A 25,574-nucleotide genomic window follows, 5' to 3' on the forward strand; every position below is an offset into this window, starting at 1 on the left:
TCTTCTTTTGATGGCTTCCTGCGTCGTTTAATATTTTCCCTATGGAATCCTTCACTATTGCAACTCGAGGCTTGAATTTTTTCTTCAGTTCTTTCAGCTTGAGAAACGCCAAGCGTGTTCTTCCCTTTTGGTTTTCCATCTCCAGCTCTTTGCACATGGCATTATAATACTTTACTTTGTCTTCTCGAGAGGCCCTTTGAAATCTGCTGTTCAGTTCTTTTACTTCATCAATTCTCCACATTGCTTTAGCTGCTTGACGCTGAAGAGCAAGTTTCAGAGTCTCCTCTGACATCCATCTCGGTCTTTTCTTTCTTTCCTGTCTTTTCAGTGACCTCTTGCTTTTTTCATGTATAATGGCCTTGATGTCATTCCACAACTCGTCTGGTCTTCAGTCACTAGTGTTCAATACATCAAATCTGTTCTTGAGATGGTCTCTAAATTCAGGTGGGATATATTCAAGGTCATATTTTGGCTCTCATGGACTTGCTCTGATTTTCTTCAGTTTCAGCTTGAACTTGCATAGGAGCAATTGATGGTCTGTTCCGCAGTTGGCCCCTGGCCTTGTTGTCACTGATGATATTGAGCTTTTCCATCATCTCTTTCCACAGATGTAGTCAATCTGATTTCTGTGTGTTCCATCTGGCGAGGTCCATGTGTATAGTCCCCGTTTATGTTGGTGCAAGAAGGTATTTGCAATGAAGAAGTCGTTGGTCTTGCAAATTTCTATCATTCAAACTCTGGCATTGTTTCTATCACCAAGGCCATATTTTCCAACTACTGATCCTTCTTCTTTGTTTCCAACTTTCCCATTCCAATCACCAGTAATTGTCAACGCATCTTGATTGCATGTACAATCAATTTCAGACTGCAGCAGCTGGTAAATATCTTCTATTTCTTCATCTTTGGCCCTAGTGGTTGGTGTGTAAATTTGAATAATAGTTGTATTAACTGGTCTTCCTTGTAGGTGTATAGATACCATCGTATCACTGACAGCGTTGTACTTCAGGATAGATCTTGAAATGTTCTTTTTGACAATGAATGCAACACCATTCCTCTTCGAGTTATCATTCCCAGCATAGTAGACTATATGATCATCTGATTCAAAATGGCCAATACCAGTCCATTTCAGCTCACTAATGTCTAGGATATCAATGTTTATGCGTTCCATTTTATTTTTGACGATTTCCAATTTTACTAGATTCATACTTCATATGTTCCAGGTTCCAATTATTAATGGATGTTTGCAGCTATTTCTTCCCATTTTGAGTTGAGCCACATCAGGAAATGAAGGTCCCGAAGGCTTTACTCCATCCACATCATTAAGGTCGACTCTACTTTGAGGAGGCAGCTCTTCCCCAGTCATCTTTTGAGTGCCTTCCAACCTGGGGGGGCTCATCTTCCAGCACTGTATCAGACAATGTTTCGGTGCTATTCATAAGGTTTTCACTGGCTAATGCTTTTCAGAAGGAGACTGCTGGGTACTTTTCCCTCCTAGCCTGTCTTAGTCTGGAAGCTCAGCTGAAACCTGCCAGTTTGTTGCCCTGTGGGGGCTTGTGCGTTGCTGTGTTGCTGGAAGCTATGCCTTCGGTATTCAGATACCAGCAGGGTCAGATACTGTTACTACTAATTGTTACTTTTAATTTGTCCTATTGTCCTTCTGCTTATATAATGGCATTTTCCCTTTCCCCTCAGGTTCTAACAATATTCAGCCAGGTGCAAGCCGCGTCCCTGTCATTTGACTGCAAGGCCCCAATATTTCCTATATTCATGTCTCAATTGTAGACATTTGCCTTTTCTCTGAATTTGTTTCTTCCTTCCCAGAAACAATCTTAAATCTATAGTAAATACAGCACGATGTGGTTTCGAGCCATCAAACCGCTCAATAAATGCATAGCTTTGTAAAACAACTTTTGCTAAAGCATTATATGAGAAAGTAAAGAATAAAACACAGAAGAAAAGCCCAGAAAATGAGAGGCTCTGAGCTTGCTCTCCAAGAAAAGCATCTGGGGAAAAGTCGCGGCAAAGCTCCCTCCTCAGCAGTCAGGGTGTGAAACAGAAGCTTGAACTCACTATTCACAAGGCAGCGCTTTGGTTGCTCCTATAGCTGTGGTGCCCTCTCCCTGGGCGTCAGTCCCGCTGCAAACTAGTCTCTGATCCTGGTGCTGAGCCCTGAGGCATTTCTCACACAGTCCAAGCCCCTGTTGGTCAGTTAAGGCGAATTCGGGCGCCCTCTTCCGGCCGTTGGTGACAGTGAGGGAAGCTGTGCTCTCTTTGTTTAGCGGTAGCCGCACGCCCCCTCGCGGTCGTCCCGCTGAATCACTGAGATTCTCAATGGCCAGGTCTCTGCTGATGGCACTGGCGACGCTCTGCTCCAACCCTTCCTGGTCTCATGGCTGTGAAAAACAGGGACTCTTCATGCTTCTGAGATATCTGAAAACGGCCCCTTCTCAGTCATGCCAGAATGATAGCATCTACATCAATTTTCATTACAAAATGGGAGATACCATCAATATCCAACCAGCCCCTCATTTCTCCCATTAGATTCTCCAGCAGGTCATCAACCTGATCCACACAGAAGACTTCAGTGCAGCTTGGAGTAAGATCATTCTGGATAAATTTCTCTCCAGCCTCGATCACAATCAGCAACAGGTAGAGAAGATGAAAGTAGAATATCTTCTGGCTTGTCCCTATTTGGGAATTGAAACTATCTAAAGAAGGAAGAGGAATACAGCCGCCGCTGTGCCTTGGAGGTTGTCAGAAGGATGAGGGGAGCATGCTTTTCCCTTATCAAACAAGTCCCAGAGAAGAATCAGGCAATAAAGAAGAAAATTATTCTCATGACTTTCTCTGCGTACCAAACCCAAGAAACCAATCTGCACTACGTTTCTGTATCAGCTATAAAATATATGAAACAAAACCACATTATATTTAGAATAGATTGTACGCACTGAGTTTCCAAAAAATATTCAGAGAGATAAATTGTTTCTTAAAGAACTGTTTTTGTTGTTAGTTGCCCTTCAGTCGATTCTGACTCATGGCAACCCAATAACCTTAGGATAATTGTTCATTTAGCCGTGTGGTCCGAGAAATTTGAAGTGATCACTGAGATCCAGCTGCTGCAGTGGCCTGAGACAATTACAGCATGGCACCCAAGGAGTGCTATGGTGTTTGGTCCTGGGCCATGGAGTAGCTCAGTGAGGCTGAGAGGAAAGGCCAGGGCAGGAAGTGGCTGACAGTGGGGGCAGGCTTTCCCTACTGGCTGCTCCAGAGAGCAGACCAGGGTGATGGAGGAATATTCAGTGGCTCCCAACTACCCAGCCTCTCCACACGCACCTGACTCAGCGCTCTGCAGCCCCTCTTGAATGTGGTGGTGGTAAGCCCAGGGCCCCAGGGAGTTTGAGGGGTTACAGTGCTGACAGAGGCAGAGGCTGGTATTGCGTGGGACCATCGCATGAACAGAGTTGTTGGTGGGCAGTGCACCCTTATGCTGCTAGGCTGTGCTCACACCTATGCTCTGTTCGTGGGCCTGGTAGCCCCGTGTGCCGTGGATACAATGTGTGGCTGCTCAGTGTGGTATCTACCCTCTTCCGCCCAAATCAGGGAGGCCTGAAACCCTGGTGACATAGTGGTTAAGAGTTTTGGCTGCTAACCAACAGGTCGGCATTTCAAATCCACTAGGTGCTCCTGATGTCCTTCTACCCTGTTCTATAGGGTCGCTATGAGTCTGAATTGACTCAACGGCAACAAGTTTGGTTTGGTGCCTCAGTGGCCATAAACCCCAGCCCACACCCACCTCTATCTAGTACTGGGGGGCCTGTTCCTGCTGCCTCGCTCAGAGTTGTGCTTATGCAGTTCCTCTTCAAGCCCCTCACTGTACAACTGAGAAACTGAGGCCTAGAGAGATGCAGGGACTGGCTCAGGATACAGGAGGCAGGCAGCATCCAGAAGGTAAGGAAAGTTTCCTGCCAGATCACCAGAACTGAACCCCATCCTGCTGAGTTTGTTTGGGGAATGAAAGCCCCTAAGATATGGGGGATCCTGCCCAACCTCTTCCAATGTGGGGTTGTTTCCCTCTCCACATCCCCACATGTGCACAGTTGTGTATGTGTGTGCACGTGTACACACACAGACACAGGTAAGGACCATGTAAGTGGGGTCAGAGGAGGAGAGGACACAGGGGAAGTGGCATGGGGAAGAAAGGTAGCTGTGTCATGGGCAGTGCATCCAGTCTCCTAGCAACATGCCCACGAGGCATACCATGGGGAGGCAGAGAGATGCCAGGATGATGGTCAGGGGCAGCCCAAGGTTCCTAGGGATCTGCCTGGGATAGGCCATCCCCAGAGCAAACTTGAGAGGACAAGGCCTGGGGCCCTGCAATCTACTACTCTGGATACTTGGAATTTGGATGACTCTTCTCCTGTAATGTGGAGTGGAACTTCAGGAGAGTAGGCCTCAGTCTCCTTCTCTATAAGTTGGGGTGCTTGGAGTGGGTGACCCCAAGGGTTCTGCAAGCTCAGAGAAGTATCTGTTGGCCTTGGTTCCTCATCGATGACCCACTGTGCTGCAAGGCCCTTGGAAAATGCCTTTTACTCCCTGAGGTGCTTCTGACCTGGACAGGACTGGGACCTGGGTACTGAGGAAACGGGATTAGGTAGAGCATGGCAGAGCACTGTGCCAGAAGGCCAGGGTCCAGGGACAAGAACAATCCTTGTTGGAGCTTCAGGGCCCCCCTGTGGCTGGAATGTCACTAAATGTGGTACAGATGCGTTGTGGGTGAACTGGACGCCCCAGGGTCAGTGGAGGCAAAGAGGAGGAAGGCAGGCTTCCGAGGACCCCCGTATCTCTCATAAAGTTGGCAAGTCCCACTCCTTTGCTCCTGTGGGGCCTGGGAGAGCTGTTGCTTTAAGGATATCCGAGCAAAGGTTATGCGTTTTGTTGTGTGGTTTTCCTGCCAGAGATACAGTGCCAGCCACCAAGGGGAGGAGCCACTTCTGCCAGTGATGCCCACTGAGCTTTTCTGGAGTAATTAGAGCCAGGGAAGAGTGACCCAGAGGTCATTCTGAGACTTTTACTGGGACTTGCACTTCTTCTTAGCTTCCACGTCCACAATCTTAGCTAGCCAGAGGTGGGGGTGCGGGGGTCCTAGATTATCTGATTTATTCTTTCAGCAAGTGTGGCCCATTCACTTACCCTGTGCCGGGTGCCATGTTAGGTCTTGGATGTGGTGCTGAAAAGAACCCACGTGGTCCTTGCTGTGCAAAAGCTCACAGTCTGGAGGGGAGATGGACAAAATCATGAAAAAAAAAAAAAAAAAAAACACCTGAAAGCAAAGAGCAAGTGCTATAGTGGAGATGAAGCAGGGATGGGGGCACTATGGAAGGGTCTGAGAGGCTTCACTGAGGTGACACTGATGCTATGACCAAAATGACAAGAGGACATTGTACTGGGGAGAAGGCATAACTAGTGCAGAGACTCAGAGACATAAGTTACCCAGAAATGAGGTTAGAAAGGCAGCCAGTGTGGCCAGAAGGAACATGGCAGAAGAGGAAGGGAGGGACAGAGGAAGGAGGGCAGGCCCAGATCCCAGGGCCTCAGAGTTATCTATGGCTGTGACATCACCCTAAAACAGTTCACAAAAAAACAACAAAAAAAATTCAGTTTCTGTGGACCACAAATGTGGGCACAGCTTAACTGGGTGCCTGTGTGCCAAGGTCTCTCGGCAGACTGGGGCTGTGGTCTCAACTGAAGCTTGACTGAAGGAGAATCTGCTTCCAATCTCAATCACGTGTTACGGAGAGGAGTCAATTTCTTTTAGCTGTTGCACTGAGGGCCTCAGTTCCTGACTGTTGAGTGATCAGTTATCTCCTGAGGTGAGTGCAGGCATGGTGGGCTCTCCACACTCAGGGTCCTGAGAAGGCCAGACAGAGCCCTGGGGACCTGATACCACCCTGGAAACTCCCATGAGCTCCCTGCTGGGGCTTTTCCTCTTGAGTGGCCCACAGTCCCTTCCCAAAGGAATCCAGCCACTACCTTCTCCCTCTCCCTCTTCCCTCACTGTCCAGGCCCAGTCTTGGCCAGGTGCGAAGATACTTACCCCATATATGTAGAAATATCAGAAAAAAGCCTTTTATACCATTTTTACTTCACATTAGTCCATAAATATTTTTACATTTTGTTCCTGGCTTTAGGATTTTAACTATCAATCTCAGGTATCTCTTGTAGCCATCTGCTTCACTGTCTGTCTTTCCACACTGTCTCCAAGCCTTATGGATCATCAGGCTTATTAGGGTTGTTTCTACCAAAAAGGACAGGGGATTAATGCTATTAAATACATTTCTCTGCAACTTGCCATCTCAGGGAACACATTGTCAGATGGCTTCTCAAAATCATGTGGACCATGGCCCAGAATGGTCCACTGCTAGGGCTGTAGGATATTTCCTCTGTGCTACGTGAGCTTTGCTCTGCTCTTGACATGGAGGGGAAACTTCATTCCCTCCCCATTTTCGAAACTGTGCACTGAGCAAATGCCTGAATACTTCAAAGTCAGAGAAAGACCCCTGTGGGGCCAAGAGTCTGAATAGAGGACTCAGGGAGAGCAAATCCAGAAAGTAGCTCAGCTTCTCTGTGAGATAACTGCAAAGCAAAGCAACACTACGAACCATGGAGTGTACTTTCCAGTGGGGAGACAGACAGAGAAGTATGTCAGGCTTCCCTGAAAGGGAGAATTGTTTATGCCATTGATTGAGAGCTTCTCGGGATTGAAGCTCTTTGCCAGCTCCTTGCTTGGTGACCAGGCCTGCCACTGCTGGGACAGACAGAGTGGGGTTGAGGAGTGGAGTGAGGCTAGCCTCCAGAAGGGCACACGGGAGTTCAGTCCTTTTCAGGGGTGCTGTGGGAGGGCAGTGTGAAAGGAAGCCTAGGTTTCTGATCCTGCTCTTCATCCGCCTACTCCTAGAGTCATCTCCTTCATCGTGGGCATCTGGATATATGAATATCTGATGGATTTCTACTAGCTTCTGGACTTTCTCTGCTTCAAGGTGCTAGTGGACTATAGGTAGCTCAACATGCCTGGCTTAGACTTAGAGCACTGTGCCTACCTTCTTCTTTCCCAGCTAGAGATCCTGGAGTCAACTGAGGCTGAGTTAGAGGATGAAGAAGACTGGGGTTTCATTCATGGCCACATATGAGGAGAGGGATGGGGCTGGGCCACCCAGAGAGAAGCCTTCAGACTCTTGTGTTGGGCCAAAGCTCAGAGTAACTGTCTTAATTATGCAGGTTTAGGATCCACCCTCCAACAGTATGTCCTCAACTGAGATTACATTATATTACATTATGGCAGATGGTTACGTTACATTACATTAAATGCAAGGTAATTATATTAGATTACATAATGGAAGTTAATTTGCTCTACTGAAGGCCAACTGATTTAATCACATGTAACTATTCCGTGACAATAATTAGCCTTGTGTTTAGTCAAACCACTGGGAACCACAGCCTAGCCAACTTGACACATAAAATTAGCCATTATGGTAACATCAGACCACTCTTCTGGTGGACTGCTGTGTGGGAACACTCCTGGGGTGGAGTCCATGGGCTTGGATTCTCTTAAAGGAAGTGGTATGTTTTCTGCCTTTTGAAAGGTACAAGAAAATGTAACCATGTTGGTGAACGTGCCTCCTCTTGCAGCTCCAGAGCCAGTCCCAGTGCCAGCTGAAAATCCAACTCCAGAGATAGTACTAGCTCTGGAAGCATGTATAATACCAGCTCCAGAGCAGAGCCAGTGTTAGCTCCAGTGCCAGTTGCAACAACACCTTCAGAGTTAGAGACAACAACTTTGAAAATAGAGCCAGTTACAGAGCTACAGCCACCTCCAGCACCAGCTCCTGCATCAGCTGCAGAGGTTGGGTCAGCTCTAGCTATAGTTGTAATGCCATTTCTAGAGTTAGACCTAACACCAGCTCCAGAGTTAGACCCAATTCTTGTTCCAGCTCTAAAAGCATTCCATAGCTAGAACCAGATCCAGCAACAGCTCAAGACACAGCCTCAGTGCCAGAGTTAGAGCCATCTTGAGTTAGAGTCACTCTTGAGCTACAGCCAACTACAGATTCAGCTCTAGCAATAGCCCCAGAGCTAGGGACATCAAAGATATAGAGCTACCTCCAGCACCAGCTCTTGAACTGGCTCTTGAACTATAGCCAGCTCTGGAACCAGCTCCAGAGCTAGAACTAGTGCCAGTTAACAGAGTTAGAGTCAATGTCAGGACAAGCTCTTGCACCATCTGCAGAGATAGTTCCAGTGTCATGCACAGAGCTTGAACAAGCTCTGGCACTAGCTCCAGAAGTAGAGCTAGTATCACATCTAGACCTAGAGCCAGCTCTATCACCAGTCCTATCACTAGCTCCAGACGCAGTGGCAGAGTTAGAGACATCTTCAGAGTTAAAGTCAGATCTAGTGCTGCAGCCAACTTCAGCACTAGTGCTAGCAACAGCTCCAGGGGTAGAACCAACAACAGAGGGAAAGCCACCTACAGCACTAGCTCTTGAACCAGCTCTTAAGCTAGAGAAAATTTCATCACCAGCTACAAGGCTAAAACTAGCATAAGGTCCAAAGCTAGAGCCACCTCCAGCACCAAACTCTTGCATCAGCTGCAGAGTTGGAGCCAACTCTGGCTCCAGCTCTAGTACCAATTCCAGAGTTAGGGCCAGCACCAGTTAGTGTCCTATAGCCAGCTCTAGCACCAGCTCTAGTGCCAATTTCAAAGCTAGAGCCAGCCCTAGCACCAGCTCTAACAGGAGCTCCAGAACTAAAACCATCCCTACTAGCACCTCTAACACAAGTCCAGACCTAGAACTGGCTTGAGGAATAGCTCTAATCCCAACTCGCAAGCTATAGGTAACTAGCTCCAGCATCAATTCCATATTTAGAAATTGAAAGCTTCAGCACACACTGAAGAATCGATTCCAGAGCTAGGGCCATCTCTGATGCAGCTCTAGAACTGCAGTCAGTCCTAGCTCCTAAGCTATAACTATCTCTAGAGCTAGAGCCAGTTCCAGTACCAGTCATAGCACCAATTCCACACCTACATAGAGCTCTAGCACCTACTCCAGCTCTTGAGCTAAAACCAACACCAGCTTTAGACTAGTTAGAATTAGGTGAAGCATCAAATACTGGAGTATAACTCCAGTTTCTGAGCTACATTCAGAACCAGTTTTAGACCTAGAACCTTGTCAAGCACCAGCTATAGATCTACAACTCCAGCTCCTCAGCTGGAAAGAGCACCAGCTTTAGAGCTAGAACTAGGTCAGGCACCAGCTACAGAACTACAGCTAGCTCCAAAGGTAGAGCTGCCTCAAGGAGAAACTTTAGCATTAGCTCTGGAGCTGGAAGAAGCTCCAGAGATAGAGCCTGCTGCAGGGCTACATTCTACTTCTGCATTAACAACAGCACCAGCGCTAGAACTAGAGTCAGCTCTGGCACCAGCTACACCCTCAATTCAAGAGTTACCACCAGCTCTAGCACTAGCTCCTGTGCCAGCTCCAATATTACACTAGTTACAGACGTAGAACCAGCTTCAGGAACAGTTCTAGCATTAGCTCCAGGCCTAGAGTCAGCTACAGCATCAGTTCTAGCACCTACTCCAGAGCTAGAGCCAACTCCACTGCCAGCTCCAGAGCCAGGGCCACCTGTGGCACCAATTCTAACACCAGCTCCAGCACTGGTGCCAAAATTAGAGCCTGGGCCAGCATTACAGCCAGCTCTAGAGCTAGAGACAACTGCAGAACCAGCTAAAGTACCAACTCCGGAGCTACAGCTATTTGTAATGCCAGATCCACAGCTAGAGACTGTTCTAGCAACAGCCTCAGAGCTGGAGACAGCTCCAGTACCAGCTCCATCATCATCAGTTCCTGAGGTACTGCCAGCGACGGCTTCAGCACCAGAGCCTTCCTGAACTTCTTCTGTGAGAGCAACTTTTTTCCCTGTATTTTTGACTTTCTTACATGGTTCCTATAAGTTCTGATGTTCTGTATTTAATATTTTAAAATTTAAATAAAAGAGTGATCACTATGTTAACCTTTCTATAATGCACATTTAAGTGGCACTTAGTGCTTTCATAATGTTTTGTAACCACCACCTACATGAAGTTTCAAAGCATTTTCACCACCCCAGAAGAAATCCCCATACTCATTGGGCAGTCACTCCCCATTCCCCCCACCCCCAGCCCCTGGAAACCACTAATTTGCGTTCTATCTCCATGAATTTTTCTCTCCCCCCTTGGCCTGTGGCCCCAGCCTGAGGACAGCTGACCATCCCTCTGCCCCTCTCACACCAAAGCCGAAGATTCCTGATGACCCCACTGGGTTCTATACCATAAATTCTATTGGTAGCTATGACTTTGTTTTGAAGACATAAACCTTTATCAAAGGCACAAAAGTCAAGCATGGGGCCAGCTCAACCCCTCCATGCATGAATCAAACGTGGCTAAAGAGAGCCAAGGGCATCTTCTAACCAGCCGTTGGTGTTCTGCACCCACAGGGCCATCCTCCCCAAGGCCTGGCTGGCTGGGTGAGTGAGCACCTACAGACTAGAGGGTCCCAGAACAGGAGGCACCTCCCTCCCAACCTGTGGCGTAAGCTACCCCTAGACTTCAATTTTACCCTGAAACTCTCTAGCTGCTGGGCATGACGCCTGCTGGGCAATAAGCTGACTGGGACTCCCAGCAACCACTCAAGGCCTTAGGAGCCTTCTGCTCTGTGAGAACCAAAGGACTCACTGGCCTCTGCAAAGGAGCACAGCCAGTTGGTGCAGTGTCCTTCCTATACCTGGCACAGCCCTCTGCACACTTCTCTCATGTCTTCATGGCTGTGTCACTGCCACCTGTGGCCATAGGCACCCCAGAGTACCCACTCACCCACCTGGTCTGATGACTGCAGGGTGAGCTGGCTCTTCCACCCAGACACCAGACCCCCAACATGGAGTCCAGTATCACAGTAGCTCCCACTGCAAGTCCTGTGACCAGCTTAAGTGTGTCCCCTACTTCAGCAGAGGGGACTTGGCCAACATACTCAGAGTGCATTCGGCCGAGTCCCCCAGGTCTGACAGGGAGATGCCGGGTCCCTCAGTTCTGACATGATGATCATCACCTTGAGCCTTTTCCTAGAGTCCCCCGAGGGTCAGGTAAAGGAGGAGACTGTCCTGCCCCTTCTACCTGACAGCCCTGCCCCACCCCCCTTCCCAGTGCCAGCCTTCCCTACTCCCAACCCACAAAAAGGCCCAAGAATCCTTGGCTCCAGAGCAGAGCTTCTAGAAGACCCCAGAGCTGGATGCTGGCCTGGGGTGCCAGGGTCCAAGGCTTTTGTCGTCCCACATAGTTCAGACAGTTGACCTCCCTGTCATTCTTGGAGGCCTCCTCTGTCAGCTTGGCCTCCAGTGGCACCTCGTCCTCCTTGGCCTCCACCACACCTGTGGACCCCACGGGAACACACAGGCTTTGTCTCAGGGGTCTGCAATCCAGCTCCTCACTGCTGCTGGTGGGTAACTGCTGCATCATCTGCGTTGGCCTGGACATGGACAAGAGTTATATGTACAAGAGCATCCTGGTAAGCAGGGCGGTTGGGGCATTCCTTAATCCCTTCACTCACACCACTCTGGGCACCTACCTCTCCTGAATGGCTTTGACAAGTGTCTTGCTCTGGACCTTCTGGTAAGCCTGCCCACCCCACTGTACATAGGAGGGTACTGAGGCAGCCTCCTCATCCCTGGCTGAGGGTGGGGGCTCCATGCTTGGGGAAGTGGTGGACAATGAGCCCATTAAGCTTCCTCCAGTTCTGGAATGCTGTGGTTCGGATAAGACAGCCTGCTGGATTAGGTACCATGCCCACCCCCAACCTGCAACAGCCCCCAACTCCTGCCCCCATGATCTGATTGAAACACCATTCCCAGCATTCTCCCCTCGCCCCATGCTCCAGCCTCATTAGAGCCTTCCTCATCCTGGGACCATGCCAGCCCTTGCCCACCTCCAAGTCCCTCCTGCCTACAGTGCTCCTTCCCATAGCCTCCCACCTATGTTGAACTAGACATCAAGATGACTCAGATGCCACCTCCTCCTGGCATCTTTGGGGTCTGACTGACCTTTATTCAAACCTACAGCTGGGTCATGCCATAAGGCAAGCAAGCACATCATGACTTCTCAGAGCTTTGGTTTCTTCAATTGCGAATGGGACCAGTGAATCAGCCTCATAAAGGTGTTGGGATGAAAGCAGGAGTGATAAAGGTGGCTAAAGTGCTTAGCCCCCAGGAGGTCTGCCAGGCCTGGAAAGGCCTCCACACAGGGGGAGGACTCTGACGATGACCACAGTAAAGAGCTGGGTGACCTTGAATATTGTTGCAGGTGGATCATCTCTAAAATGAGGGGAAATCACAGAGTTCCAAGGAGGGTCTCTCAAGCAACAGTAACTACTCCCACTCTTACACTCCCTTAGCCCCCACTCGCCCTGCCTGCTCCCTGGGCTTCCTCTCTCATCCTCTTTCTCTACCCTTAGCTGCAGCCAAGAACAGGGTGGACTTTGGTTCCAGGGGTTCTGCCAGCAAGGACAGTGGCGGGGGGGGGGGGTGGTGGATGCAGTACGTGGGGAAAGTGGAGGAGGTAAAGGAAGAGGGCCACTGGGTTCCTGAACTTAGCTGCCTGTACTCACCCATCACTGTCTGTTCCCCGTCTCATTGTCTGCACCTAGTTGGCTCCAAGGGGTGGTGGCATCAGGGGAGCAGGTCACTGGTTGCATATGTGGTAGCTCATGAGTCTCCAGGCTCTCCGTGCCCACCTGGCCTAGCGCCTGGCAGCCCTTCCTGGCTAGAGTGGATTGGCCCAGAGGGAATGGGGAGTACAGGACCTTTAGGTGGAGGTGGGGGCAAAGGACACTTGGGACCACCGTCCGGAGTAGAGCGGTTAGTACACAGCGAGTGCAGGCGCAGAGAGGCGGGACTGACGTGAGAGCTGTTTGTGGGTGCAGGCGCTCGTGCCTGGCAGTGAACTTGAGGCTCCACAGCCTGACTAGGGGTGTAGCTACGTCCGCCCGCTTTAGGGGGCCTCCTGCCAGGGAGCGCCACTGAGCTGCGCCTCAAGCTAACCCCCATCCCTGTGGGGGCCTAGCCTCTAGTACTGGCTGAGCGTACTTATGCAGCTTCAAGTCCAGCCCCTCATTATGCAATTGGGAAAATGAGGACCAGAGAGATTTAGGGAATGGTTTAGGGCACCCTAGATGGCTAGAGTCCAGAGATAAGGAAGGGTTCTGGCCTCCTAGGCCAGGACTCAATTCCCTCCCATAGGGATTATTTTGGGAATTAGAGCCCCTAATATGTGGGGAACGCCGGCAAGCTCCCCATATGGGGCCATTTTCCTCTTGACATACCGAAAACCCTGGTGGTGTAGTGGTTAAGCATTCAATTTCTAAGTGAAAGGTTGGTGATTTGAACCCACCAGCCATTCAGCGTGAGAAAGACGTGGCAGTCTGCTTTTGTAAAGGTGGTTGTTGTTTTGTTAGGTGCCCATGAGTAGGTTCCAACACATAGTGATCCCACGTACAATAGAACGAAACACTGCCAGGTCCTGTACCATCCTAACAATCATTGTTATACTTGAGCCCATTATTGCAGACACTGTGTCAACCCATCTCTTGAAGGATCTTCCTCTTTTTCGTTGACCCTCTACTTTACCAAGCATGAAGTCTTTCTCCAGGGACTAGTCCCTCCTGATAACACATCCAAAGTATGTGAGACAATGTCTCACCATCCTCGCTCCCAAAGAGCATTCTGGCTGTACTTCTTCCAAGACAGATTTGCTCGTTCCTCCGGCAATCCGCGGTGTATTCAATATTACAGCCTTGGGAACCATATGAGGCAGTTCTACTCTGTCCAATAGGGTCACTATGAGTCGAAATCTACTCCACCACAACGGTTTTGGATTTAGTTTTAAAGAAAACTATTAGATCAACTTACAATTACTTACTTTGACCTCACCTGACCTTCAGAGTTTTGGTTTCGGGTGTGTCCAAATCTTTCGAAGCCCCATTGTCTGTTGCTATAGTAGCAGTTTTTATTTCATTCAACCAACATGCCATGAGCACCAGAAACCCTTAGAGAGAGAGAGGGAGAGAAACTTGGTTTGGACCATTTTCTTTATAAGGCACTTAATGTCATGAGGGGCATCTAGGGCTGTAGGGTCTCTACGTATGGGTTCTTTAAGAAGAAAAATGAGCATATAATCTGTGCTGATGTGAAAATAATAAGAAAAAGAAAAAATACGTATCCTCAACTTCTCTCCAGGTATCATAGGAACAAGCAAGATCAATGAACTCAAAGAGACTGTGCCTTCACCTTATAAAGTTTACAAAATGTAGCTAGAGGACAACAGCATTCCCACTACCTGGAAACTTGTTAGAAATTCAAGTACTCAGACCCTCCCCAGGCTTACTTGTTTGGAAAACTTGGGGATGAAGCCATGCAATCTGTGGTTTAACAAGCCCCCCAGGTGATTCTGATGCATGCTCAAGTTTACAAAGCACTCACGAAAGACATTCAGATAGGGATAGTAGAGAGGGACTTCACTTACAGCAGGTGACACGCATCCTAAGGCAAATCTCTCTAGGAAGCTCTATCTGTTATTCTTTTTAAATTTCAAAAGAAAATAATGTTTTTTTTTTTCTGGTTGTAACATGAATCCAGAGCCCTGGTGGCACAGTGGTTAAGAGCTACAGCGAGCCAATGGCTGCTAACCAGAAGGTTGGCAGTTTGAATCCACCAGCTGCTCCTTGGAAACCCTATGGGGCAGTTCTACTCTGTCCTATAGGGTCACGATGAGTCGGAGTCAACTCGACAGCAATGGGTAACAGGTGACACGAATTTATATTCGTGGAAGAATGCTTAATCCAAAAAGTGTAAGAGAATGGAAATTCTATCACCCACACAGAACCACTGTGAAAATTTGAGTATATTTCTTTTCAGACATTTTTCCTGCATGTTTTATTTATACAAAGTATGATGATACTGCACTTATTATTTTGTAGCATGCTTTTCAATTTAATAGTTCATCTCAGGACATGTAGCTGTAACAAAGGTGACTCAGTTGACACCAGCCTGAGTGTGCATACAAATGAACTTACCTTCACTCTGAGCCCAGCCATGCACTACTGGCAGTTCAGGCTTCTAAAGTAGTTCTCCTCACCGGATATCTCCAAGATTCCTGAAGTCGGTTTAGGTGTGTCCATGAATGAATGTTCTCTTACTTCCTGCCACCTGACGAGAGTGGGAATCATCCTTTCCTTATTTCTAATTTCCTGCATTCTTCTATAGGGTCGTTCTGAGTCGGAGTCTCCTCGACTGCAACAGGTTAGGGTTTCTTTTGGTTTCAGTTAGAGATTATGAAAGTGAACCCAATATACCACCTCCAAGTCAGTATTTAAATTATATCCAGTATGTGGGAGTATAACACCAGGCTTACAAATCTTTGGTAAGGGCTGTATTACTAACCAAGGAAGACTCCAAAGCTGAAAGCCTATATCCCAAAGACAGAATGTTACCGAAAATTTCTCTGCTTTTATTGTTTTAGCTTGATCCAACCCAGCACTGAATGATGGATCACTAAAGAAAGGTCCATAGTGATAGATGGAAAGCTCATACTGGAATGGTAAGGTAACAATTGGTTACTTACATTCTACATACAGTGAAACCTGTGATATGAGAAGACACAACTTTGCTTGCTGAAAGTGAAGAGGACTTAAAGCACTTACTCATGAAGATCAAAGACTACAGTGTTCAGTATGGATTAAAAGCCAACAAAAAGAAAATAAAAATCCTCACAACTGGACCAATAAGCACCATCATGATAAATGGAAAAAATATTGAAGTTGTCAAGGATTTCATTTTACTTGGATTTACAATGAATGCCCGTGGAAACAGCAGTCAAGATATCAAATAACATAATGAATTGGGCAAATCTGCTGCCAAAGACCTCTTTAAAGTGTTTAAAAGGAAAGATATCACTTGATGACTAAGGTACACCTGACCCAAGCTATGGTCTTTTCTTCCTCTCATATCCATGTGAAAGCTGGGCAATGAAAAAGTAAGGCCAAAAAAGGATTAACACATTTGAATTATGGTGCTAGTGAAGAATATTGACTATACCATGAACTGCCAGAAGAATAAAGAAATCTGTCTTGGAAGAAGTACAGCCAGAATGCTCCTTAGAAGTGAACATGTTGAGACTTTGTCTCTCTGACTTCAGACATGTTATCCCTGGAGAAGTACATCATATTTGGTAGAGGATCAGTGAAAAAGAGGAAGACCTTCAATGAGATGGGTTGACACAATGGCTACAACAACAGGCTTGAACATACTTACTATTGTGAGGATGGCATAGGACTGGCCAACATTTCGTTCTGTTATACGTGGGGTCGCTGTGAGTTGGAAGTGACTTGATGGCGCCTAATAACAACAACAGTTAGACCTAACTGTAGTCATCTGCCTTCATGGTTAAAGCCATAAGAAAGGAAGAGTCTCCATGAAGCTGGAGTAGATCTTTCAGTTGTTTCTTTAATTGTAAATGTACCTTGCTCCAGTTTCAAATATGTCTTGAAAAACATGTCGGAAATTATAATGACTAAGGATGGCAACTGTATTATCACTATTCAAAAAGTTTTTCCATTCCATCATGAGAACTGTCTTCAGAGCTGTTGACAAGCTAAGCAACAACACCAATCTCATTACAGTTATATGCTTCATTTAAAAATGAGAATTGTTTAATCTAAGTTGATCACCACCTTACTGACCACATGACTCTGAAAAATTTCCAATGATTCCTTTGGAACATATAGCAGTAATCTAGCATGCTACATCTAAATTACTGTCATTCTAAGAGCATTCAAAATTAATATCTTTTTGTTTTCAATGTTAATACAATTCGGAGCCAATTTCTATTCACAAACTTCTTGAAAACACTCACCTGCTTAAGTATGAACATAAATTCACATTGTATCTATTCACTTTGTGTCTTTTACACCCTCTTTTTCACTGCCTACTGAAAGTAACAGCCCCAAGTTCCAAGTAAGAACTGAAAGTTAACAATGATATCAGTTAAAAATAGTGAAATACTGAAAAAAAAATTCTTTTTAAAGATTGTGAATTTTAAATTCAAAAATTAAGAGACATTTTATATAAACTAAATTAATTTTAAAAATATATCATCTTTGAATGACAACTGGAAATGTTGAAAGTGGTATGAAAAGGGTCAATAACATATGAAAGTAATGTAGAAAGCATATATCAATAAAGTTGGGAACCCAAAACATAAAGGTTAAAGTAATAAACATAAACAATTAACTTTCCTAAAAAAAAAAAAAAAGTTCTGTATTGGTTTACAAACCAAATTCCACTATTACCCTGAATAAAATAGGGGGGAAAAAACTAAAAAAAAAAAATCAAAGAAAAGGATCAGCAAAGAGGTTGCTGTTGTTGTTAGCTGACAATAAAAGTAGTCTAGTCTTTACAAGTGGGCTGGTAGGTATCTAGTCAATTGCCCACTGGCAACTGACTATGAGTCTATAATTTATAAACAATCCCCAGGCTGGAGGTTCAGATCTGTTCACAGAAAGACTGAGAATGGAAGTGTTCACATGATAACAGAGTCTACAGTGAGAGAAAGTTTTAATCTTGATTCCAAGGACCTGAAGCCATTAAAGGTGAAGGGAAAACACCACAAAGGAGTCAGAGGTGGAATAGCCACAAATTAGCAGGACAACAAGAGAGAATGGTGATAAGAGCATATGTAAAGAAATAAAACGGCTTAGAAGAAGAATCGATGCAGTCATAAAAGATGTGGATTGGAACTGTCTACTATACCCTGAGTATAGATGGCATTGAGGATCTTAGTGACAGCTGGATTGGTAGAAACCACACTGGAGAGAGGCGGAGCCAAGATGGCAGAATAGACAGATGCATCTGGCGAGCCCTCTTTGCAACAAAGACCCGAGAAAACAAGTGAAACGAGTATATTTGTGACAAGCTGGGACCCCTGAGCATCAAAGGCAAGCTTAGACAATGACTGAGGGGCAGGGGGAGGAAGAGACCGTTCAGAAGTGGAGAGGAGTTACCAGGCCTGAATTACGGGGAGCCCACAGGCACCATTCTCGGAGCGGTGGCAATGGCAGCGGCGGGCTGGTGCTAGCATTCGGCTTCAGTTTCTTCAGGGAGAAGCAGCCAGCCACACCGCCTACTCAGACCTCTGAAACCTGAGGGGAAGGGCGCTCTTGGCAAAAGGTAAGTACTTGCGTGTATTTTACTGTGCCCCCTCCACCCCCAAGCCGGCTTCAGCAGCTGAATCCCTGGACCTGAGATAGACACTCATGAGTGCCTATAGCCATCCTCCCGGCCTTGGGGAAGGAAAATATTTGCAACTGGGGGGAAAAGATAATTTGGTAGCTCCATTAACTGGGGGAACTCAGAACACAAGCAGCTCCTGTCCGGGCATAAACCATCCAAGGACCTTGAGCACCTTTCCCTCCTGCACGGACCTGTGTGGGCCTATTTTGGGAGAATAGGCCCTTGCTGGCAAACTCCAACCATTTTAACTGTGCAGTGGAGAGGTGGGTGTTTGACGTTTGACATTGCTTTGCCTATTAAACAAGATCCTCACCTACCCATATCAGGGACCTAAGGACTGGTAGCACCACTCAGGACAGCCAGCCACCTGTGACAGGGGTCCAAAGATAACTGGTACCTCCCAGTCCTTACAACCAAAAACTTTGGGTGCCCATGGTCTCTCTGCAGAACCCACCCAACAGCACACTCTAGGGAACAGAGCGTGTTTTCCTCAGAGACACTTGGGGGTCGGTTCTCAGCTCCCTGCCTTGTTCAGAGCGTGACCCCCTGTTGCAATCAGATACTGGTATATATGCCAATCACCCCTGCCCCTCTAAGACTGCAGAACACAGCCTGTACCACACACCTGATGATAAGCTATCTGGATACCTGAGCTGAACTCATACAAGAAAACTGAATGGACTCCTAGCCTGATATACCTGATAACAGCTCTAGCCAGCTGGGGACAGGACACCAGAGCTCCAAGGGTAAAAATAATCAGGCTAGCTCACTCAAGCAACCCACAGGGGTATACCAAAACAAAACAAAGCAAGCAGCTATGACACAGTAAGCAAGCATGAACTAAATACAATAACTTAGAGATGGCTCAGAGACAACAGTCAATATCAAGTCACATAAAGAAACAGACCACGATCACCTCAACAGCCTCTCAAAACAAAGAATCCAGGGATCTTCTAGATGAAAGTGCATTCCTGTAATTACCAGATGCAGAATACAAAAGTTTAATATACAGAACCCTTCAAGACATCAGGAAGGAAATGAGGCAATATGCAGAACAAGCCAAGGTACACACAGATAAAGTAACTAAAGAAATTAGAAAGATTATTCAGGAACATAATGAAAAGTTTAATAAGTGGGAAAAATCCATAGACAGACAGCAATCAGAAATTCAGAAGATTAACAATAAAATTACAGAATTAGACAACTCAATAAAAAGTCAGAGGAGTAGAATTGAGCAAGTAGAAGCTAGAATTTCTGAACTCAAAGATAAATCACTTGGCACTAATACATTTGAAGAAAAAATCAGATAAAAGAATTTAAAAAAAATGAAGAAAACTTAAGAATCATGTGGGACTCTATCAAGAGAAATAACCCACGAGTGATTGGAGTACCAGAACAGGGAGGAATAACAGAAAATATAGAGAAAATTGTTGAAGATTTGTTGGCAGAAAACTTCCCTGGTATTGTGAAAGATGAGAAGACATCTATCCAAGATGCTCATCGAACTCCACATAAGGTAGGTCTTAAAAGAAAGTCACCAAGACACATTATAATCAAACTTGCCAAAACCAAAGATAAAGAGAGAATTATAAGAGCAGCGAGGGATAAATGAAGAGTCACCTACAAAGGAGAGCCAATAAGAATAAGCTCAGACTACTCGGCAGAAATCATGCAGGCAAGAAGGCAATGGGATGACATAGTTAAAAATTTGAAGGAGAATAATTGCCTGCCAACAATCATATATCCAGCAAAACTGTCTCTTAAATATGAAGATGAAATTAAGATATTTCCAGATAAACACAAGTTTATGGAATTCGTAAAAACCAAGCTGAAACTACAAGAAATACTAAAGGGAATTCTTTGGTTAGAAAATCAATAATATCAGGTATCAACCCAAGACTAGAACACTGGGCAGAGCAGCCAGAAGTCAACCCAGACAGGGAAATCCAAAAAAACAAAGCAAGGTTATAAAAAAAGCCCAAAACAGGATAAAAGTGATGTTATTATATAAAAGAAGACAACATTAAAATAATAAAGAGGGACTAGGAAAAGTAATCATACAGCTTCCATATGGAGAGGAAGATACGGCAATACAAAGAAATAAAAGTTAGTTTTAAGTTTAGAGAAATAGGGTAAATAATAAGGTAACCACAAAGGAGACAAACTATCCTACTCATCAAAATAAAAGACAAGGGAAAAATACAGACTCAGCAGAAACAAAATCAACAACAGCAAATAAGAGGAAAGGACAATATATAAAGAAAATCTACTCAGCACATAAAATCAAGTGGGAAAAAGAAACTGTCAACACACAAAAGAAGACATCAAAAAAAAAATCAAAAAGATAGCACTAAATTCATACCTATCCATAATTACACTGAATGTAAATGGACTAAATGCACCGATAAAGAGACAGAGTGGCCAAATGGATTAAAAAACAAGATCCGTCTGTATGTTGCCTACAAGAGACACACCTTAGACTTAGACACACAAACAAACTAAAACTCAAAGGATGGAAAAAAAAATATCAAGCAACAAAAATCAAAGAAGAGCATGAGTAGCAATATTAATTTCTGACAAAATAGACTTTAAAGTTAAATCCATCAGAAAGGATAAGGAAGGGCACTATATAATGATTAAAAGGATAATACACCAAGAAGATATAACCATATTAAATATTTATGCACCCAATGACAGGGCTGCAAGATCCATAAAACAAACTCTATCAGCACTGAAAAGTGAGATAGACAGCTCCACAATAATAGTAGGAGGCTTCAACACGCCACTTTCAGTGAAGGACAGGACATCCAGAAAGAAGCTCGATAAAGACACTGAAGATCTAAATGTCACAATCAAGCAACTTGACCTCAAAGACATATACAGAACACTCCATCCAACAGCAACCAAGTATACTTTTTTTTTGTGCACATGGAACATTCTCTAGAAGATATCACATATTAGAGCATAAAGCAAGTCTTAGCAGAATCCAAAGCATCGAAATATTACAAAGCATCTTCTCTGAGCATAAGGCCATAAAAGTGGAAATCAACAACAGGAAAAGTAGGGAAAAGAAATCAAACACTTGGAAACTGAACAACACCCTGTTCAAAAAGCCTGGAGTATAGAAGGCAGCAAGGATGGAATAAGGAAATTCATAGAATCCAATGAGAATGAAAACATTTCCTATCAGAACCTTTGGGACACAGCAAAAGTGGCGTCAGAGGCCAATTTATATCAATAAATGCATACATCCGAAAAGAAGAAAGGGCCAGAATCAAATAATGATCCCTACAACTTGAACAAATAGAAAGAGAGCAACAAGAGAAAACCACAGGCACCAGAAGAAAATAAATAATAAAAATCAGAGCTGAACTAAATGAAATAGAAAACAGAAAAACAACTGAAAGAATTCACAAGACCAAAAGCTTGTTCTTTGAAAAAATCAAAAAACTTGATAAACCACTGGCTAAACTGACAAAAGAAAAACAGGAGAGGAAGCAAATAAGCCAAATAAGAAATGAGAGGGGTGATATTACAACAGACCCAACTGAAATTAAAAGAATCATATCAGATTACTATGAAAAAGTATACTCAAATAAATTTGAAAACCTAGAAGAAATGGGTGAATTCCTAGGAACACACTACCTACCTAAACTAACACAAACAGAGGTAGAACAACTAAATGGACCCATAACAACAACAAAAAATTGAAAAGGTAATAAAAAAAAACTCCCAAAAAAAGAAAGCCCTGGTCTGGACTGCTTCACTGCAGAGCTCTACCAAACTTTCAGAGAAGAGTTAACACCACTACTACTAAAGTTATTTCAGAGCATAGAAAAGGACAGAACACTCCCAAAATCATTCTATGAAGCCACCATATCCCTGATACCAAAACCAGGTAAAGACACCACAAAAAAAGAAAATTATAGACCTATATTCCTTATGAATGTAGATGCAAAAATCCTCAACAAAATTCTAGCCAATAGAATTCAACAACATATCAAAAAAATAATTCATCATGACCAAGTGGGATTCATACCAGGTATGCAGGGATGGTTCAACATTAGAAAAACAATTAATGTAATCCACCACATAAATAAAACAAAAGACAAGGATCACATGATTTTATCAATTGATGCAGAAAAGGCATTTGACAAAGTTCAACACTCATTCATGAGAAAAACTCTCAGCAAAATAGGAATAGAAGGAAAATTCCTCAACATCATAAAGGGCATTTATACAAAGCCAACAGCCAACATCACCCTAAATGGAGAGAGCCTGAAAACATTCCCACTGAGATCGGGAACCAGACAAGGATGCTCTTTATCACCACTCTTATTCAACATTGTGCTGGAAGTCCTAGCCAGAGCAATTAGGCTAGATAGATAAAGAAATAAAGGGCATCCAGATTGGCAAGGAAGAAGTAAAAGTATCTCTATTTGCAGATGACACGATCTTATACACAGAAAACCCTGAGGAATCCTCCAGAAAACTACTGAAACTAAGAGAAGAGTTCAGCAGAGTATCGGGATACAAGATAAACATACAAAAATCAGTTGGATTCCTCTACACCAACAAAAAGAACATCAAAGAGGAAATCACCAAATCAATGCCATTTACAGTAGCCCCCAAGAAGATAAAATACTTAGGAATCCATCTTACCAGAGACGTAAAAGACTTATACAAAGAAAACTACAGTGCACTTCTGCAAGAAACCAAGAGACATAAGTGGAGGAACATACCTTGCTTGTGGATAGGAAGACTTAACATTATAACAATGGCTATTCTACCAAAAGCGATCTATACATTTAATGCAATTCCGATCCAAATCCCAAGGACATTCTTTAATGAGATGGAGAAACAAATCACCAACTTCATATGGAAGAGAAAGAGGCCCCGGATAAATAAGGCATTACTGAAAAAGAAGAACAAAGTGGGGTGCCTACTTTACCTGATTTTAGAACCTATTATACTGCCACAGTAGTCAAAACAGCCTGGTACTGGTACAACAACAGATATATGGACCAATGGAACAGAATTGAGAATCCAGACATAAATCCATCCACATATGAGCAGTTGATATTTGACAAAAGCCCCAAAACAGTTAAATGGGGAAAAGACAGTCTTTTAACAAATGGTGCTGGCATAACTAGATAAAAACCCAAAACCCAGTGCCGTCGAGTCGATTCCGACTCATAGCGACCTGATAAGACAGAGTAGAACTGCCCCACAGAGTTTCCAAGGAGCACGTGGTGGATTTGAACCGCTGACTGTTTGGTTAGCAGCCGTAGCACTTAACCACTGCACCACCAGGGTTTCCGCATAAGTGGATATCCATCTGCAAAAAAATGAAACAAGACCCATACCTCACTCCATGCACAAAAACTTACTCAAAATGGATCAAAGTCCTAAATATAAAATTTAAAACGATAAAGATCATGGAAGAAAAAATGGGGACAACATTAGGAGCCCTAATACATGGCATAAACAGTATATGAAACATTAAAAAGAATGTAGAAGAAAAACTAGATAACTGGGAGCTCCTAAATATCAAACACCTATGCTCATCCAAAGACTTCACCAAAGGAATTAAAAGACTACCTACAGACTGGGAAAAAGTTTTTAGCTATGACATTTCCGATCAGCACCTGATCTCTAAAATCTACATGATACTGCAAAAACTCAACTACAACAAGACAAATAACCCAATTAAAAAACGGGCAAAAGATATGAATAAACACTTCCGTAAAGAAGACATTCAGATAGCTAATAGATATATGAGGAAATGTTCACAATCCTTAGCCATTAGAGAAATGGAGATGGAAACTGCAATGAGATTTCATCTCACTCCAACAAGGCTGGCATTAATCCAAAAAACACAAAATATTAAATGTTGGAGAGGCTGTGGAGAGATTGGAATACTTCTACACTGCTGGTGGGAATGTAAAATGGTACAACCAGTTTGGAAATCCATTTGGCACTTCCTTAAAAACCTAGAAATAGAACTACCATACGATCCAGCAATCCCACTCCTTTGAATATATCCTAGAGAAATAAGAGCCTTTACATGAACAAATATATGCACACCCATGTTTATTGCAGGACTGTTTACAATAGCAAAAAGATGGAAGCAACCAAGGTGCCCATCAATGGATGAACGGGTAAATAAATTGTGGTATATTCGTACAATGGAATACTACACATCAATAAAGAACAGTGAGGAATCTGTGAAACATCTCATAACATGGAGAAACCTGGAAGGCATTATGCTGAGTGAAATTAGTCAGTTGCAAAAGGACAAATATTGTATAAGACCACTATTATAAGATCTTGAGAAATAGTTTAAACTGAGAAGAAAACTTTCTTTTGTGGTTGTGAAACAGGGCAGGGAGGGAGGGTGGGAGAGGGACATTTACTAATTAGATAGTAGATGAGAACTACTTTAGGTGAAGGGAAAGACAGCACACAATACAGGGGAGGTCAGCACAATTGGACTAAACCAAAAGCAAAGAAGTTTCCTGACTATACTGAATGCTTCGAAGGCCAGTGTAGCAGGGGCAGGGGTCTGGGGACCATGGTTTCAGGGGACATCTAAGTCAATTGGCATAATAAAATCTATTAAGAAAACATTCTGCATTCCACTTTGAAGAGCAGCATCTGGGTCTTAAACTCTAGCAATCAGCCATCTAAGATGCATCAGTTGGTCTCAACCCACCTGGATCAAAGGAGAATGAAGAACACCAAGGACATGAGGTGATTACGAGCCCAAGAGAAAGAAAGAGACACACGAACCAGAGACTACATCATCCTGAGACCAGAAGAACTAGATGGTGCCCGGCTACAACCGATGACTTCCCTGACAGGGAACACAACAGAGAACCCCTGAGGGAGCAGGAGATCAGTGGGATGCAGACCCCAAATACTCATAAAAAGACCAGACTTAATGGTCTAAGACTGGAAGGACCCCGGTGGTCATGGCCCCCAGACCTTCTGTTGGCCCAGGGCAGGAACCATTCCCGAAGCCAACTCTTCAGACATGGATTGGACTGGACAATGGGTTGGAGAGGGATGCTGGTGAGGAGTGAGCTTCTTGGATCAGGTGGACACTTGAGACTATGTTGGCATCTCCTGCCTGGAGGGGAGATGAGAGGGTGGAGGGGGTTAGAAGCTGGTGAGATGGACACGAAAAGAGAGAGTGGAGGGGG

At 44.6% G+C, this 25,574-nt stretch overlaps 1 long non-coding RNA gene across 1 annotated transcript; it reads right to left on the minus strand.

The window, feature by feature from the left end:
• Nucleotides 1–11,243: 11,243 nt before the first annotated feature.
• On the minus strand, nucleotides 11,244–15,303 carry LOC126083401 (uncharacterized). The gene is made up of 3 exons (XR_007518792.1): nucleotides 15,156–15,303; nucleotides 14,003–14,128; nucleotides 11,244–11,558 (listed from the first exon to the last, which is right to left on the minus strand). It is a non-coding gene; the product is annotated as an uncharacterized LOC126083401 (long non-coding RNA).
• Nucleotides 15,304–25,574: the final 10,271 nt, after the last annotated feature.

Source organism: Elephas maximus, chromosome 9 (assembly GCF_024166365.1).
Source record: "Elephas maximus indicus isolate mEleMax1 chromosome 9, mEleMax1 primary haplotype, whole genome shotgun sequence".
In the NCBI taxonomy this organism is placed as follows: domain Eukaryota; kingdom Metazoa; phylum Chordata; class Mammalia; order Proboscidea; family Elephantidae; genus Elephas; species Elephas maximus.